Here is a 6,499-nt window from a genome sequence, read left to right as displayed (position 1 = left end):
CGCCATGTCCATGGAATAACTATATTAACATATCACATCTGTGCAGTCGTACAACAGGCAATATACAGTGGAAGGAGAAGCAGGGAAGGGAATGGCTCGAGGTGCAGGTGAAGTGGAGAGTACATATCATTTGAAGGATATCGGGGAGACAGTGACTGTCTGAAGAAGAGACTTCACTTCACCACAACACCCAACTCGGAGATCTGAGACTCTGCTGGCATACAAAACGTGAGGTCACTTTAACCTTTAACCGTTCATTCTATATTAGAATAGTTTGTATTATTATTATTATTATTATCATCATTATTTATTTGGGTTGTACCCTCTAAGACCCAGCGTTGCTTTTTAGCAACAATTTTATTTTAATTAATTACTAAATTATTATTATTTTTTTCTGTTCTTTTTTCACCTAAACGTCATCAGTGATGTTCATTGCAATGCCATTTCAATGCCATTGGTCATGATATTTGCATATAAACACCCCCCACAGAGGCTGAAATTCACACAAATAAAAAATGTCTGGACTCTGTGCAATTTTGAACATTTTTTAACCTAAGACTTTTGACCTTTACCCTAATAAAAGTAGGTAAAATAATTGTAATATATGTTTTTTTGTGATCATTAGAATGTCTAGAACATGTTTTATTCATTATTGTGAAAGATATCCCCCAAATGTAAATTATGAATTTATTATATTATTATATAATTATTATACATTTTTCATCAAACTTTATTTTTAACATCTTTTTTAGTCTTAGTCCTAGTAGTACAAAGTAGTAGTAAGGTTGAAATCAATTTTTTGCAAGTAGAAATTAATGCGGGTGTTAGAGGGTTTTAAAATGTTTAATGTTTAGTTGTGTGTCATTGTGATATTCATTCAACTGCATTCAAATCCCTCCATTATGTCTTCCTCTGCTGAACCAGCTGCAGGGCACCCACAGAGCCGTAAGATGAACGGCACCCTGGGAAATGTCACCGACTCCTCCATCTACATGTCCTTGTCCATCACCGATCTGTCTATCAGCCTCAGCCTGGTTCTCCCCAGCAACGTCTACGTTCTGTGGCTGATACTGAGTGGAGCTGGTGGGACGATGGCCTCCGAGTTCTTTTATCTCAGCCTGACTGCGTCTGTGCTCATTTCTACCCTGGCCTCTGTCTTTTTCTTTGCGTGGGTCTTCACACTCAACAATGCATTGGGAATGGTTTCAAACTTTGCTTTTATTGTGTTTTTCTGGTTCTCTGTCCCAGCGTTCCAGTGTTGTATCTGTGTGGAGCGTTACATAGCGGTGGTTCACCCCGTGGTGTTTCTCAGGTGCAAAGCTCTCCGGTACAGGGTGGCCTGTTGCTGCGTTGTCTGGCTGATGGTGATTGCGCTCAGCTCGTTTATGTTTTGGTCAGAAACAGTGATGCCTTACGTCTTTCTGGGCTTTTGCATTGTGTGCATCTCTGTGCTGTCTTTCTGTTGCCTCTCGGTCCTCAGAGCTCTGAAACAGCCCGGACCGGGAGATGGACAGAGGGACAGTGGCAATGGCAATGGCGCGAAGAGAAGGGCTTTTAGGATTATTCTCATCAGCTTGGTAGTAATGGCGGCGACTATAATGAGCTATATTCCATATATTCTGTTTCGACTGACACTGACTACTGAACTGTCCAGCTCAGTTGCTGTGTTAATCGCATATGCATTATCCAGGGTGTCAGGGTTTGTTCATCCTTTGCTCTACATCCACAAAGCTGGGAAACTGCCATGCTTCAATTAAGGGGCTCTGAAAGCAACAAAGATCTCTTACCAGACCTGTGTGTAATATTACACCAATGACCAAGCTCTGCACCATGGGTGACCTGCAGGCATTCTGTTCCACTGACCCACACTTGTTTAAAAACGGACTAAAAACGTACCTTTTTAACAAAACTTTTGCTTAATATGTATTTCACTCTTTGCATTAATTAGTTTCTACTTTTTACCCCAAGATGGATACAAAATGTCTCTGTTTTGCCGGTGCTATTTTTATGCTATTGTTTTTAAATCCTATAGCAGTTTGTGATTTGCAAATAATTTAAGTGTGCTATTTATTATTATTATTGTTATTGTTATTATTATTACTATTATTATTACTATTACTATTACTATTACTATTACTATTACTATTACAATTACTATTACAATTACTATTAATATTACTATTACTATTATTAATAACAATAATAACAATAATTTCCAACTATTTGTTATGTTGTTGTAATGAACATACAGTAGTAATGAATTACTCATGGTATAGAAAAAACTACATTTTAAACATTATTGTTCATCATGCATTGTATTTTTTTCTTTCATTGATGAAAAAGTTTTTCTCAAGCTAAATGCATGCGTTTCTAATTAATGTAAAAGTATACAAAAGCTGGAATGATGAGTCCTCAAGCTGTCTCTTATAGCAGGTGATTGATTTGACGCCACTTTCAGTGATGTCTTTTAATCAGGAGTGTGATCACATGGTTATAGCTTGCAGGTACGTTTATCCGTTTACCCGGATACGTGTGGACAAGGCCTGAGCCTGGGTACCCAACAAATATGTCCAGGAAGATAGCTTCACTGTCACACACTGCCTGCATCTGGATGGAATGGAACAGTTTTCTATTGAAATAGCACTGGCCATCTAAAAGAGGGAGCTTAATTCTCACATGGCACCCATCGATAGCTCCCACAGCCCTGTTGAATGCTGGGTTTCCAGCCCGAGTCCCAAACCCCAGTGCAGTGACAGCGATTTAATTGGCGCGGGGGGAAAAAAAGATGACACGGTTTTTAATCCTGATGATCTGTGTACAGCCTAAAACTAGGCTTTACAGCAGGGCAACTGGGTTGTACGTGTTTGACGCGTGCAGTGTGATTAATTCAAATGTCCAGAGATTTGTCTTATGTTCGATATGTCAATCCATTTATTGATGCTCAGCAATAGTAACAAACGTAAATAAACTGAAACTATTAAACAAACAAAACAACTGAACCTATAATGACCACGCACGGTCGAAAACTGTCTCGTCTTCCCCTGTCGCACCTGAGTGCCGTCACAGTGACAGGTAAATGAGCGTTTCATGACAACCAAATCTCATGACGTCATCGTAAAGAAAGACATCATTAATTAGTGTAAATAAACAAAACAAAATAAACAAAAAGCATTTTGGCTCCAACAATCTGGTTTGCCATGCGATGGACAATGTTGTTAAACACAGTGGAGCGTGGGACACCAACCGATATGAGGCTGCACTGGCCAGCCAAAACACGAATACCAGAACCTGGAAATGATGAGCCCAGTCAAGGTCAACTGGAACATCGAGGGCTTGTATCAGAAGGCCTATGGTGCGCCTGGAGAGTCGGAAGTCAGGGCGTAGGTCCTGATGGAAATAAAAATAGGATCCATCTTTAATAATGATCATGTAGAAAGGACTGTATAATTTGTAAAAAAATACCTTCAATAACCCAGCAGGGAGACCAAATACCGTGCTGTATTTACCTTACAAATGAGTGAGTAGCCATTTAAACCTTAAATGACAATCACTGAACCAAAAATAAAAAATGATTTGGAGGCAGATGAAATAAAGTTCGGGGAAAGTTTAAGGTTTAACCATTATTTTAGTAGGTATAAAGTAAATTTACATAGAGAATGTGCTACATGGTTCAGAATATTATAGTATAATACATCAATATAATTTAGAATAATCAATTGTTGATTCCAAATGAAACACGAACCGAACCACAGAACTGAACCACTTCTTCACAGTATTGTTCCAGGCTAAATACTGCAGATCTTCCTTGGTTCATCTTCCTTGTTCATCTTCCTTGGTTCAGTCATGGATGCCCATTGAAGCCTGGAGAGCACGCAGGCAGGCGTTGCCAGGCAACTTGTTGATAACTTTCCCTGCACTGTGAACTTTCGGCAGAGAAAAACACTCCCTGAGTGTCTCACTAGGCCACGGTCAAATACATGTAGGCTCACAAAATAGACCTCTCAGTATTGCAAGTTTGTGGCTGGAGGCAGACAACATGGAGACTGAATACGGAGTCAACAAGATATTAAATGGGACAGATGAAAACATATTTTGGCCATAAACATGGATGACATGACATTAATGATGACAAGAGGAACAACGCTGTGTAAACGGGCAGTACAGGCTAAGAGTAAAATGATGATATGGGAGAATAAGGTGACAATATGAATGACACGGCCTGGATCAAAGTTCAGGATGATATGGGACATTGACCACTGGGCATTAGTTTGTAAACAGATAAGACATATTTATCAGGTCCCTCTGGTCATCAAAATACATTCTCAGAATTGGTACATGGTGGTTGACTATACAGTACTGAGCTGGTCGTTCAGTCTGTAAATAAATGGATATATAATCATGAATTAGTATAATAATAATCAACACTTTCATACATGAATTGTATATGCTATAGCTATTTCTATTTATATATGTAATAAAACTATTAATACTGTATTACTATAATCATTGCTACTGATGCCGTACATGCCATATTATAAATACATGGTAAAATAAATATAGCCTAAATAATGTTCATACAAATATTACTTTTTAAATAAATACAGTAGTTTTACTATTTATATAAATGATTAAATACATAAATAATGATAATATAAACAATACTATTTACAAAGGTCCAAGGTTATTAAAAAACAGTCTGTGTCCTGAAATGAAATGTGTCTAAACAATATTCCACTACAATACAATATAAAGTTCTATTTTAATTTGGGCTTCAGGCTTGTTTCTACAATGTAGTTGCTTATTTGAGCATGTTTCTAAAGTGTAGTTGCTTAAATTGGCCTTGTTTGTTGCTTATTGGCCTGTTTCACGGTGTCATCTGTAGGCTAATAATTTGCTATATATTATGTCACCCATAACTAAGTTGTACAATGTTTACATTTGCCCACGGGAGGTTGACTTTGGTTTAATTTGGTTGGTTTTCATTTCGTTCGTACTTTATACTTGTTTGACTTCTTCCCAGTAATGCAAACGCTGCTCTTCTCAGTTTTCTCTGTCTGAGAGTTCTGTTTCTCCGTCTCACCAATATGAGTTGTATAAGTGCAAAGACAAACACGCTCAAATTCACTGGCCTATTGAGTGGCATTGTAATTTGTGTCCAGCCTTGACACGGTTGACAGTAAAAAATGAAAAAGCTCAAACACTATTGAATAGTAGACGCTCGGTGATATAAGTTTTTCCTTCTCTTTTCTTCTCTCCTGCCCGTCGCACGTCTTCGAGCTACCTCGGTCTGAGAGGCGCGAAAATATAGGCCTATGTTAATTTATTTACTAATATAGTATATAATATAGCACACACTGACACTGCACGGTTTTAAAATAATTGTGTAACAAAAATATTTAGGCTATTATGCATTCATTCCTTCATTCATCCATGAATTAAAAACATAATATTCAATGGTCACTTATATTTGATACAGTCTGTTTCTAGCTAAAATAGAACTAATTCAGCAGGAGTAACAATAACATTCGCGTTTTGGCTGTTTTCTTGTAGATGTGGATGATTTGTTTATTATTATTTTAAAAGCACATGAAACCGTGGAGTTATAGCGCCCTCTACCGATATTGACGTCAGACTTCGGTGCTCCCCATATAGGAAGTACTGTCCGAAATCCTCACTATTATAGTCACATATATAGTCACAACCCTAGCAATTCGGATGCAGCCCTAGTTTGACTCAGGCCAGGTGTGACTGCTTAACCCATTCTGGGCGGGAACCCGTTTTGGTGTTAGCATCATGTTATGCTTTAGCTATTGAAAAATAGCAGATCTACAAGCTCATAGCGCGCCACCGAGTGGCGCGCTACGAGCTTGTAGGTCTGCTATTTTTTGAAAAATCGAAGAACGACTGACATTTTTAGAATCTGATCTCAGGTCAGAATAGGTTAATCAGACCAGTGTGTGTCCAGTGGAAACCTCGTATGAATCTGATCTCAGGTCAGAATGGGTTAAAGCAGTCATCCTCCATCTCACACGTATGTTGCAATATTAGCTGAAATCTGAAATGACGCGGATGCTTTCCCGGTGACATTGACTGAACAGTGGGTTGTATGTGTTGTATTCTTAGTCAGTGGCAAGTGGGTGTGTACATGGGTACATACACAAATTATCTCCACGTCCATATGGAATTACTATTCAAATGTGCAGTTGTACAACAAGCAATACATAACAGTGGAAGGAGAAGCAGGGAAGGGAATGGTTAGAAGTGGAGAGTGATCATTTGAAGGATATCGCTATCGGGGAGACAGTGACTGTCTGAAGAAGAGACTTCACTTCACCACAACACCCGGCCTGAGACACTCTGCTGCCCCCCGCCCCCCATCATTCTTTACTTTTATTGTGTTTTTCTGGTTCTCTGTCCCAGCGTTCCAGTGTTGTATCTGTGTGGAGCGTTACATAGCGGTGGTTCACCCTGTGGTGTTTCTCAGGTGCAAAGCTCTCCG

This window comes from Protomyctophum bolini, assembly GCF_963924005.1.
Source record: "Protomyctophum bolini genome assembly, chromosome: 19".
Lineage (NCBI taxonomy): Eukaryota > Metazoa > Chordata > Actinopteri > Myctophiformes > Myctophidae > Protomyctophum > Protomyctophum bolini.
This window is presented reverse-complemented; position numbering follows the sequence as displayed.